This window comes from Dermacentor albipictus, chromosome 4, assembly GCF_038994185.2.
Source record: "Dermacentor albipictus isolate Rhodes 1998 colony chromosome 4, USDA_Dalb.pri_finalv2, whole genome shotgun sequence".
Lineage (NCBI taxonomy): Eukaryota > Metazoa > Arthropoda > Arachnida > Ixodida > Ixodidae > Dermacentor > Dermacentor albipictus.
This window is the reverse complement of record NC_091824.1, coordinates 176524117-176537234: the sequence shown is the minus strand read 5'-3', so window position 1 is coordinate 176537234 and position 13118 is coordinate 176524117. Positions and strand designations below refer to the sequence as shown.

General features: G+C 50.2%; 1 protein-coding gene and 1 pseudogene across 2 annotated transcripts in view; one reads left to right on the top strand and one right to left on the bottom strand.

Moving 5' to 3' along the window:
- The window catches only part of nsl1 (non-specific lethal 1), a 180142-nt gene that overhangs the window by 25509 nt on the left and 141515 nt on the right, over positions 1 to 13118 (top strand). The window lies entirely within an intron of this gene.
- On the bottom strand, positions 2059 to 5151 carry LOC135908651 (uncharacterized; annotated as a pseudogene).

Sequence of the window (13118 nt, the reverse complement as noted above, 5' to 3'; positions counted from 1 at the left end):
GTATTCGCTCCAATAACTCATTCTTGCTGGCGCTGCGCGGTATTTTGTTTGTGCTTCATACTAAAGCTTCTCTTACCTGGCGAAGACGTTGAAACTAATCCCGGTCCACAAATAAGTCAACAAATAAAGGAAGTAGCCGCATTTGTTAAATACATCAAGGAAAGTTATCTGGCCGAAATCGATAGGAAATTGAACGTATTTACAAGGCTAGAACACAAAATAGATTCTTGTCAAGAGCAAATAGCGCACATGAATGCGGCAGTAATATCAAGGAAAAATAAAATCGACGCTCTGGAGAATCGTAGCAGACGCTCTAATTTGATAATATACGGGCTACCGGAAGCCACAGGAGAGACTCCCTTGACACTGGGACGCACAGGTAATAAAGACGTTCTTGAACGCCGTCTGGAGTCATAACCAGTAGCCGTGGAATGCATGCATCGGATAGGGAGAGCGGAAGCAAACAAGGTTCGGCCTGGAATTTTCGAATTACTTGACTCGGCAGGTAAGTATACAATACTGAAAAGGGGGTACAAACTTCACTATATTACAGAAGAGTTTTCAAAACGCGGGCGGGATGTCGGGAGAAAAATGTGGAACAGCGCGAAGGTAAACAGGCAAAAGAATGAAGAGGCTTCGCTTGTTTTAGAGCAATTGTACATCAACAATCGCTGGCTACGTCTGGAGTTAGGAGCAGGATGACAAAGGGCTGTTTGAAAAAAAAAAAAAAAACAAGGTACGTTACAGAAAGGGGGTCGGAGAATGGTTGTGTCGGCAAAGCAGCAAGCACCACCGGCAAAGACAAAAGCGGAGTTGTAACTTGTCGAGGCGGCAAATTCGGGGACCTAACGCGTTTCACGGTAAATGCTAGAAGCGTCGTCGACAGACCCCAAGCACTTGGAAACTTGATTACGAACCTGCCATAACAAACATGGTTCACGTCCGACATTGTTGATCACGAGTTCGCTCCACCAAATTATTCCGTTATCTCTACAGACCGTTCCACACGTGACCCTGAGTGGTGGTGTTTGGGGGGAAAAATGTTTTGCTTTTGCCATTCTCCCACGAGATAAAAAGACGCTGAGGCGGTATTTTCTCAATCGCTTTGCAACGGTAGAGACGTTGCCTTAGGATGTGTTTATCGGTTCCTGCAGTCAAGACCACATGCAGCGCCACGCCCATGGTTCACGCAACGCCCTCATGGGCGATATTAATCTTCGTGAGATTAATTCTCACGAAGAGCGAGCAGCTTCCGATGCACTGTTCGATCTCATGTTGACCTTCACTCTTCATCAGGTCGTCTCACGTCCAACGCGCTCGCAGGGAACTACTCGAAGCACTGTTGACCAGCCATCATTTCGATATTAGCTGTGTACGATCTGACGTCATTTGCGGTATACCTGACCATGACTTACCGCATGTTACCACTGCCCATTTGCTGTGTCCATAGTAACCTACTTCCAAAACGCTGATAATAGCATACTAACGTATCTTGCTCAAAAGTTCCAGCCTTTCTTTCACAGGTGGGTTCCAATGCCTCTCTTGACGTAAATTCTCTTTGGCGTGCTCTACTGCGTCACAAACTACGTGCCTACTAAAAGCAAGCGGTCGCCAGAAAATAATCGCTAGGTCACCCGTTAATCCAAGCAAAGCGCCGTCTGAAAAGATTGCTTTGAACAATAAACATTAAAGGAGGTGACTAATCCAGAGTGACGAAACTGCCTAATGCCATCGCGTAATTCAAGCTTAAAGCCAAACGTGCAAAATATTTCAAAGTAACATTATTGTGGTGTTGACCGCAGGTGGAAGTCAGACTCCAGCCGTCCCGAAGTAAAAAGCCGTTTATTTAGCATATACAACCAAATATATTATGAAGAACAGAAGCGCCCCCTGGGGAATAAAGAACTGAAATGAATAACGAAACTGAATATAACATACTCCCTCCCTTATTTTTAGTGGTTAGTTGTTAGTAAGTATTAGTAACGAAAAACCCAAAGCATGCACACTGTACTTATTTACACATATTTACAACCTATGTACACAATGACAGACCACCAACTAATTGGTCTGATAGTCTTGAAGCCAGGCCGGTGGCCGGCGCTCTCGGGTCGGCCGCGTTGGACGTCGCACTGGCGACGGGCTCGTTGACTGCTGCTGCGGTATGCCAGGACACAGTGCCTGCGTCCTGGGAGAAGGAGGCTGTAGCGCGGCAGGCTGTGGTGCCTCAGGAGACTGCGGCTGTGGCACGGCAGGCTGTAGTGCCTCAGGAGACCGCGGCGTGGCAGGCTGCAGCGCATCAGGAAGCTGCGAACCCGCCGTGGTTGCTCAGTGGCTATGGTGTTGGGCTGCTGATCACAAGGTCGCGGGATCGAATCCCGGCCACGGCGGCCGCATTTCGATGGGGGCGAAATGCGAAAACACCCGTGTACTTAGATGTAGGTGCACGTTAAAGAACCCCAGGTGGTCAAAATTTCCGGAGTCCTCCACTACGGCGTGCCTCATAATCAGAAAGTGGTTTTGGCACGTAAAACCCCAAATATTATTATTAGGAAGCTGCGACGTGGTGGGCTGCAGCGCATCAGGAGACCGCGGCTGCGGCGTGGCAGGTGGGCTTGGTTCCCAGGTGCTCCTCTCTGGAACCCTGGAAAGCTTGGAGGCATTCTACGTACGGCCGTCTCCAAGTCGGAAAGAGGCTGGTCCCCTCCTCTTGATCACCTCAGTTGGTGATGAAAAGGCGCAGTCTCCCTTGAACCGAACGGACGGTTTTTTGACACGGACAAAATCCCCTACGGCTATCTTCGTCTTCTTGGCGGCTCTCCTTTTGTCCGTGTAGTGCTTGCTGCTTTGCTGCTGACGCCGAACCCTTTGACGAAGTCGCGCCAACTCCTTGGCTGGATCTTCCGCAAATGCTGGTGTTCAGTGCAGGTATTCTGTGACAGCTTGTCAGAGTGGTCGTCTTTCGAGGAGTGAGACTTGAATGAAGTTTTTCAATGTGCGATTGAAACGTTCTATTTGCCCATTGGCTTGGGGGTAGTATACCGAAGAAAGAAAGACTGATGCCTCTGTTTTGCAGGGAAGTTATGAACTCACGCGAAGTGAAGTGAGGCCCATTGTCACAATCTCTTCCGGGTAGCCTTCACGGGCAAAAACACTTCTTAAAAAGTCTTTCACGGTGCTCGTGGACACTTAGCTGCAAAAATACACTTCTGGCCATTTAGAATGGTAGTCAACAAGCGTTATAGCAAATCTGATGTTCTAAGCTGCATGCTCCAAAGGACCAACAATGTCTAGGCCAAGCTTTTGCCACGGTCGCTCAGGCCATTCAACAGGTTGCAACGGTGCTGGTGATGTTCTGGCGGACTTATCTGCCTCCAGGCAAATATGGCAGTTTTTTACTGCCGTTTCCACTTGCTGATCCATTCGTGGCCACCAGAACCGCTCACGCAGTCGCGCCTTCGTGCGCGTGATAACCGGATGTGTCTCTTGCGCGGTGCCGATGATCTGAGCCGTGAGGGAGGACGGAACAACGAGGCGCTCTCCACGCAGTAACAGGTTATCGACAACAGAAAGTTCTTCCCGAATGGCGTAGAATGGTATCGCCTCTTCTGGTATGGACTTCTTTGGCGGCCAGGAATTCAGCACGAATGACTTGATGGTTTCCAGGCCACTGTCGTCGAGGGCGGCCTGTCTGAACTTCTCCTTAGTCACGCAGGCTGGCGGAACAGCTTTGTTACGGGGTTGCGTGCTTGACGGTGTGGAAATAGAACAGGATAGCGAGTCAACAACAGTCGGCTGCGGTGCAACGGACGTGTATAAGCACTTGAGAGCAGAACCCTCAGTGCGAAGATCCAAGACCTTAATGCCGTCAAGACCGATCAGAGAAGTGCCTCGGTGAACAACATAAAAACGTAGTGACGCTGTGCGGCCTTTAAGTCGAACGTCTGCCTGGAAACAACCTAGCACTGGAATCGGCCGTTGAGAGTAGTCAAACAAACTAACATGCGGAGCAGGCAGAAGCGGAACACTCTGAAAATATCGACTGAATTCTTGCTCTGACAGGATTGAAACAGGCTACCCTGAATCAACAAGGAATGTCAAAGTGTCATTCGCGACTTGCACTTGAATATGAATTCCGCTACGCGCGGAACGTTGCACAGTCAAAAATTCCTCAGCACTGCTGGAAGACGAAACATCTTCCTGAAATTCAAGTTCACGGACTCGGCCTTGCATTTGGGTTAGCTTGCGGTTGCATACCCTTTGAAAGTGGCCCTTGCGACCGCAAAACGAAGAAGTCTTGCCATGCGCTCGGCACTGCGGCGCTGACGCGATGTGGTTCCGCGAGCCGCATCGGAAACAAAGTGGCGAGCCGGAGCGGCTACTCTGTTCTCGGTTCCGCTGAGGGGGGCGGTTCCGCTGCGACGCACGTGAGCCGCCCGCGCTCCTCGTTAAATTCTGCTCTAAGGTGGCTGCCGGTTGTGAATTCCTTTGTTTCGAAGAATGCGACGATGGTTTTCGACGCTGCCGCAGTGAAAATGCTTCGACCGAAGCAGAGAGCTCCTTTAGCTCTTCAGCCGCCTGCTCAAACTGAAGTGCAATTCGAACAGAATTATCGAATGAAAGTGTAGAACCCTCGAGCAGTAACCGCTCACGTACGCGAGTGGAAGCTACGCCGGCAACGAATTGGTCGCGCAGAGCATCATCTTGCGAGGCAAACGAACAATGTGACGCTAGCTCCCGTAGAGCGGCAACAAAGTCATGAACGGACTCGCCTGTGTGTTGGCTGCGGCGGTGAAAGCGATGACGCTCGATGATAACGTTGCGCGACGTCGAAAACTGGTGCCGTAATGCGGGGAGTGCAGAGTCGTATTCGTCAGGAGGGGCCACGACAGACTTGTCATCGGCGAGTGCTGCGGCACTTGGCGCGGCCGGTGCTGCGGCGCTGGTCCCTGCATGTAGCGTCTGATAAATACGCTGGCCCTCCGCCCCCAAACAATGCAAAAGAATAGCCTTGCGTTGCTCCGGCTTGAATGCGGCGGCTCCGGATGCCAGCAAGTACACGTTGAGCATCTGCTCCCACTACTCCCATGGCAATGAGGGACGGCCGGGCGTCGGAAGGAAAAACGGTGGCGGAGCAAGCCCAGTGAAGCTCATGGTGGGCGGATACGGACGGCGCAGCGGGGCTGGGGGTACGTTCACGAAATCCTCGTCGCCAATGTGGTATTGACCGAAGGTGGAAGTCAGACTCCAGCCGTCCCGAAGTAAAAAAGCCGTTTATTTAGCATATACAACCAAATATATAATGAAGAACAGAAGCGCCCCCTGGGGAATAAAGAACTGAAATGAATATAACAATTATCTAGTTTTCTTACTAATAATTCCAGAACGTTTACGAGGCGCTTTCGCACCACTGATCGAGAAGCGTCCCAGAGGAAGCAACTGCGAAGGCCAGTGCACGTTATATAGTATAGCGAAGCTGTATATGGCTAGGTTCTGGGAAAAATTGCGTGCGTATATCGAGCTGTGTAGAACAGGAATTTAGTGCCCTTCCACTCTGTCTGCGAAAAAACGTATTCTTTTCTCGGGCATGCAAAGGGCCACCAAGAGTAGTGCCTCGCTCCATCCTATGTGCGTGAGTCCTTGCGCAACGGTGTAGGGACAAGGGGGGGGGGGGGATTGCTATCTCGGATGGATGGATGTGATGAGCGCCCGCTTTGGAACGGGGTGGTGCGTTGTGCCACCAAGCTCTTGCTATTATGCTGCTTAATGTCGTACCTAGGTTAAAAACGAAAAAAAAGGAAGAAGAAAAAAAAAACTATGAACTCCCACAACCAAGTTTTCTGATCCCCTATTGCGAACTTTGCTTTTGTACTTTTGTGCGTCTCCGTTTTTGTCGTTTCCCTACCTCCACTAATCGCCTCTTACTAATCCCTGTTGCGCACTTTTGCCCTGCTCTCGCTGAACCCAAGGATAGATGGATGGATGGAAGGTAGGAGCGTCCCCTTTGAAACGGGGCGATGGCAGTTGCCACCATGCTCAGAGTTTTATTTTGCCTTTTATTTTTATCTGTGTTGTGTGTTATTGAATTTCTCGATTTTCTTTAAATACGTCTTCCTACCCTTTTAACCTTATGTCACCTCTCTGCTTTTGAGCCACCAATCCTCCAATCGCCTTTTGCTAATTTCCACCGCACATTTATTTACATGACTATCATTATCTCTGAACCCTAGGGCCTCAGGAGAGGGTGGCTGTGGCCGCATCGACATCGGGATTGATACAATCACATTTTAGTATGAGGTGTTGCATTGTTTCTACATATTTACTACACACAGTACATGTGTCTTCTTCTTCGTTAAATTTATTTTATAGCTCCGCGTTCTAAGACATCCTGATCTAGCTTCAAAGAGTAGGGCACTGCCTCTTTTGTTATCATAAAACGCTTCCTTCCTGATCTGCTGTTTCCAGTATCGATATAGTTACACACTATGCTTCTTTTCCATTGAATTTATCCAATTTTTACCTTCCGCGTTTTAACCTGTCGTTTAATGCTCTGTCTTTCTTCGTCCTCGTGTCTGGCATTCCTAGTTCTTTTCCGCCATTGTGAGTCAGCGCTCTTTCTGTATAGGTATTTAAATACCTTAGCTGCCCACGTGTTATCGTCCAGTTTCCTCAGGCGTTTGTCGTATAGGATTTTACTCTGAGCTTCCCGTGCTTCGAACGATGCCCAGCCCGCATCTCCCTGTACTGCTTCGTTTGTGGTTTTCCCGTGGGCACCTAGTGCTAACCTTCCCACAGCTCTCTGATATACTTCTAGTCTCGACTGAACCTCTGCCCTTAAACACTGGACCGCATTCCCGAAAGTAAGCCCCGCCACCATTACTCCCTTCCAAATACCTCTCAGTACTTCATACCTGCTGTACCCCCACAGTGCCCCATGTTTCGTTATCCCGGCATTTCATGGCCTTGTATTGTAAGCTCCTGATCAGCTGTATCGTTGAAAAACATTTCACCGGAGCTATCATAAAGGCGATTGAAGATAGTGGCAATGATGATAAAAGCATTGAGCTTGCTTGGGAAGTGATACAGGAGCCACGGGAGCGTGTACGTCGTGTACGTTTGCGAGAGCGTCGTGAACTTAGGAGTGAGCATAAGCGTGAAGAACGCGAGAATGAACGGAAGCATGAGCTTCAAGAACTTACTCTTAGGTGTGAGCGTCACGAACGTGAGAATCAACGCGAGCGTGAGCAAAAGTATGAGAGAGAGAAGGCAGCACTGATCAAAGAGATACAGTATTGTGATCAGTTATTGGCACAGAGACAACGGCTGTCTGAGAATTCTGCAGGTAGTACAGCGCGAAAGAATGAGGAAGAATCTAGCAGATTTTCGCCAAAAGCCGACGAAAAGAGTAGTGCCTGTGAGATTGGCTGCAGATTCATAAGTGAAGGGAAAAGGCTAGCTGCTAACGATGCCTTAGTGGCAACAGAGGCCGTTAAAGGCCGCAAGGAGAGCGACGAGGTGCTGTGCCAACAGATGACTGTAGAGACAGCTAGGCCAGCTGCGAACAAATTGGCACAGTTACCGAGCGTGTGCGTCGCTGGTAATGTTAGCGAGGTTGCTAGCGAAGAAAAGGGTACTGTTGACGCGACAGACGCGAGCACCCATGTCAGGTCAGATCTGCGTGCAGAAGTGAAGTGCGAGCTGAGTGATGCAGTTGAGGGTAATTCTCAGGGTTGCGAGCTGCGTAGCTCAAGAGAATACAACTGCATTGTTCAGGGATCGGTGCGGCTCTCCGCCAGTCTAGATAGCCTAGATAGGGATGATTCCGTTGTTAATCATTCTGGCTGTGCGCGTGAGACAGCGATCGATACCGACGGGCTGTGTGCCGATGCACAGCGTGCGCTGGGCAGTGTAGTAGAGGGCAGTTCGCAAGAGTGCGAGTTGTATAACTCGAGTAAAGCCTGCTGCATTGTGCCAGAGTCGGTTGGGCTGTCCGCCAGTCGAGGCAGAGAGAGTGTTGATTTAAGTGAGAATCAATCAGACTGTGCGGGTAAGAGACCGATCCGGGCCGACGAAATGTGTACCGGCCAGCACGAGGCACGAGAAGGCGACATGAAGGCGAGTGCAAAGAGAAAGCGCCGTAAAAAGAAGCGCAGTAAAGACCGAAAGACGGTAATTAATGTAGCGCCGCCAAAGATGGCAAGAACCCCAAATGGGCAGGGCGCGAGGAGAAGAAAGGTGCGGTCGTCACTGACGATGTTGACGCATCCTAAACGTTCAAACCACCGGTCCAAGGGGGACCGCGAAGCATGTTATGCACGGACGCGGACAAAGGGCACGAGGCAGTTAAACTCCTCGTCGTTCCGTAGTTCTTTTCACAGCTCAGCGTGCAGTTCGAAGAAACGCAAGGTGGCAGGACGAGACCAGGTGGGGAGTAGCGACGCGGTCAATCGAGTTCGTGTTGAAAGCGGGGCGCCAGGACGCAAATTGGCAGGAGACCGTAACGTCTTGGGGGAGCTGATAGTGAGTCAGCCCTTTTGTGTTTCCTCGGCAGCCAGAGTAGTTTTCAAGCCGCGACCACCTCGAGGACGGCTCAGAGTATGAGTCAGACATAAACGTTTGGAAAGGGAGGCCAAAAGAGCGTCCGTAAAGTAAAAGGTGTTATTTTGTTTTATTTTTGAGCATCGGAAAATTTCGTGATTTGAGACTAGAGTTTCTTTCAATGTGTAAGGTATGAGCTCTGTTTGTGTTTTGTTAGAAAAGCTCCGAGATTTGAAAGACGCGTTTGTGTAAACATGTAGTCTCGCGAGATGCTCATTAATAAGTAGATAGGCTTTTTTTGTGTGTGTGTGAGTAACCTGAAGGTCATGGTTATCGTCGAAAGGCCTATGGTAAAGCGCGTGTGTTATTTAACCTTCTTTCTTTTTAAGTGTTTTTGAATTTTCTAAGGATAAGCGCGTAGATTTTCAGTGAGTGCATGATTTGCTCTGAGAAGCGTTCTTAGTCCCATTAGCGCATGTCCTGTGTGGGCGGAAGGAAGCAGATTTATGACTGGGTTGCTCGTGTTTGTTGAGAGCAGCCGTATTCTGACTTCTCTGTTAAGTATGCGTGGAACGAGTTATTAAAAGACGCATTATTTTAAGAGTTCCGCGGAGTGTGTAAGTCCCGCGAGTTTAATTGTTCGTTTAAGTCACGTGTCCTAGAGGGACTAAAGGAAGAAACGTGAGTAAGCGTAATGAAGAGTTTGCCTACGACACAAGTATGCGTTCTGGATAGTGACCACAAGGCTAGCGCGCTTGTGATTACGTACTTGTAAGGTTGACCAGATTGTTCAGTGGCACCAATACATGCGATAAGTACGCCACTGCGATAGACTGGAAACGTGCTGTTCGTGTAGTTAGGCCACTTAAGTTATGTTCGGCTGTTTTCATTTGTTGTTTGCATCGTCAACGACCCTTTTGTTTTGCAACAACAATAGTACTCTGGTTTTGTCGGTATTCGAGGAGAAATGGATAGCTGTTTGGAAGGGTGGTTGGAACTGCTTTATCAAAATTGGGGAAATAAAAGATCAGGGTTCATTTTGACTCAGTAATAGCCTGGCGAGTCAGGGGTGAAGAGCCTGCGCTTACGCGTGGTGCAGCGCTGTGTTGTTTGGTTTGTTTGACGTATGTTCTCCAGGGCCCAGGATCCCGAGGGTTGTCAAACGAGGCTCGATCCCAGTACCCTGCAGCTTCTTTCAGCGTTCCTCCTGGCCAGCGAATTGAGTTCACCGGCCATTCAGAACAACCGGGGCGAGGACGAGCTGTTAGATATGGAGCTGTTTCCTGCGATTACTTCGAGTTCCCCAAACCACTTCGAGTCGCAGCACAGCTAATTGAGGAATGCCGAAGCAGGAAAGCACATTCCAGAGGAGCGGCCGAGCAAACAAGTTTAAGGCAACAAGTTCACGTGCCAACAAGTTCGTGCGCCGCCGGGATTAGCAGGTGGGCCTCGGACAATGGAGCATGAGCAGCCCTCCCCTTCTCCTCGTTAGAAGAAGTGCATTGCCAGTCTGCGAGGCAAGACCGCAGAGAGCCGCCAGGTGTGACACCGCGACACGGGCGCCTACCATTGGCTGAAAGTGGCGTCATCGGAGCGGACTCTCCCATTGGTCAAACATGACGTGACTTACAGTGCTCGAAGGGTTTATAAGAAGCCTTCCAGAGAGACCTGAGCATTCTGGGACATTCCCTGATTCCCTGATTCACCTCTCTCGAACTTCTTGCCGCGGGCCGCAGCGTCCGAGTTGCTGCCGGCCCGTAATGACTGTACGACTGTTCATTTACTCTCACCTCCTTGTATATAATGTAAAATAAACACTCCCAAGTTTGGGTTTTCATCCCGAAATCCGTCCTTCAACCCCTACGTCTGGGCAGTAATCAGTCGCCTTTCGCGACACGGTTGCATAACTTGCAGCGGCCGCTCGACAGCGGAATTGATGCAAGGCTTGAACGAGGAAATTGAGTTGGAGTTTAGGTGTGGATTTACTCTCGATTGAAACTTCATTCCGCTTTCAGGGCATCACATTTAAGGCAAACGCTGTAATTGGTGAGGCCGTGCAGTGCGTTGGCGTCCACAAGACGTCGATGGCCGCTCGGGAAAGGTCAAGCGGCCCGCTAGAGGCATACGGAAGGTACGGCACAAAGGGCGTCTGCGATCCAGCAGTGCTTGCCACGACCAATGAGCGGTTCACTGACTTGAAAATCAACTGACCTGCCGTATGCAGTACAAATCGATGACAGGAGGCGCGTCAGCTTGTCCTCATCGACAGGCATCACTCATCTCGTGTTCTGGAACGTTTCTTCACTCATGGGAGCTTCCACCTCGAAAAGGCGCGTGTCACCGATCTGGTTCCTTTAACCTTGCTGGTGCGTCTGAATGTCGCAATGAATTTATACGCTAAGCTTACACTCTTTGGGGTTTACTCCAAACGGTAATCCTCTTCTCTCGATGCTTGCACGATGGCCATGTCACGCTAATCCAGGTGCTTGCCTTTCGTTACCTGGTAGTGCCGGGCGTTGAAAGGCACGCAAGACGACTCCTTCCTGCCTGTTTTGCACGTTCTCCTCATGCGCTGCCCGTGTCCCGCGTCTCGCCGCAGATTCGATCCCAACCACATGCACTGCTGCAGCGCGACTCGAGCGCGTCGTGAGCTCAACATATTCTAGCCGGGCAACCTTCATCGGAGGAAACGCATTCTCAAAAGGACAGTCGCCCAGTACTCCATTCTTGTGCAGTGAAGCGCATTTCTCAAGCGTAGGGGAGGTGCGGCGACACGCTGCCGATTGCTTATTGGCGTAATTAAACAAAAATAATGTTGTGACACGTGTGGCAGCCGCGGTGCTAATCGTCGGCTGCACCTTTTGTTTTCTCGGTAGAGCCGTGTTCGCTTACCGACATTGGCATGCTCATTGGCGAGATTAAGTACGAACGGGAGTGATCTAACTTGAGTACGAACGGTGGTTTTGAGCGGACATGTGAGGGGGTAGGAGTGTGTGTGGGTCACTGAGAAGGGAAGTGACCCTGAACGCGTGTTGGTCAGCATCATCGGCCAAATGCCGAGGAGAGTGAGCGAGAATGCATGGCCGGCGAAAATTTTTTAGTAGTGTCGGCCTATACTGCCGCCCTATGCCTTCGGTGGGCGACGTGGAGAAAAAGGCAGTCGCAGTGTCGCCCGAAAGGTGAAGCATAGATTGCGATAGCAAATTAGGGGACAGCTATACGAAGTAAGGATAGTAGTTTTATTGGCCGTATAAACTTGTAAACATGAGCACACTAAAACGTGGTGTCACGCCCGCACAAGCAAGCATCTGACTCGATGACCGCGGATCATCATCATCAGCCGGGTTACGCCCATTGCAGGGCAAAGGCCTCTCCCATACTTCTCCAACTACCCCGGTCATGTACTGATTGTGGCCATGTTGTCCCTGCACACTCTTTAATCTCATCCGCCCACCTAACTTTCTGCCGCCCCCTGCTACGCTTCCCTTCCCTTGGAATCCAGTCCGTAACCCTTAATGACCATCGGTTATCTTCCCTCCTCATTACATGTCATGCCCATGCCCATTTCTTTTTCTTGATTTCAACTAAGATGTCATTAACTCGCGTTTGTTCCCTCACCCAATCTGCTCTTTTCTTATCCCTTAACGTTGCACCCATCATTCTTCTTTCCATAGCTCGTTGCGTCGTCCTCAATTTAAGTAGAACGCTCTTCGTAAGCCTCCAGGTTTCTGCCCCGTACGTGAGTACTGGTAAAACACAGCTGTTATACACTTTTCTCTTGAGGGATAATGGCAACCTGCTGTTCATAATCTGAGAATGCCTGCCAAACGCACCCCAGCCCATTCTTATTCTTCGGATTATTTCAGTCTCATGATCCGAATCCGCGGAAACTGCCTACCCTAAGCAGATGTATTCCCTGTTCACTCATCGTCGACGCCATCCTGCCTCGCTCGTTTGCAGCTCTCGTTCCGTTCCCCTGGGGTAAATCGCAAGCAAGCACGGGTGGGGCTCCGGCAGCTGCCGCGCACAGCGCGCGGATTCTTGTTCCGAAGAAGAGTGCGCATTCCGCACCTCTTCTCGTGGGTGGACTCTCCGGCGCTTCCCGCAAGTAGCCGGTGCGGCCACTCCCGGCTGTCGTCGCTGCTTTCGGAACGGCCAGGGCCGCTGTATTCGGAGTGCACTAGAGCACGGTCCAGTGGAACACCACCCCAGCTGAGGCACAAAACAACGAAAAGTGGGATTGGGGCGCTGCCAGCGCCCTGCAGCGGTTTCACCGGGCGGGCTTCTCTGTATGGTGAAACGTGAAACTATTCCAATCTAAGGTTTAATGGCCACATGGGCGAGGCCTGAGCCATTCTGACCTATCACGAAGGGCTAATGGGGTACTCAGAATAATAGTTTTACGTTATACCCGAAAGTTAAGCATTTAAGCATGCAATTGGCCTGGTCGGCATAGACATGGCTTTTAATTGACCACAGTAGTTCATAACTCTGGTACGGCGCGTTGGTCTACGGGCACCTCGCCCACACTGTCGAGACAATAAAGAAAATATAAGGGATGTCTTTGGCAACTTTTCGAAATT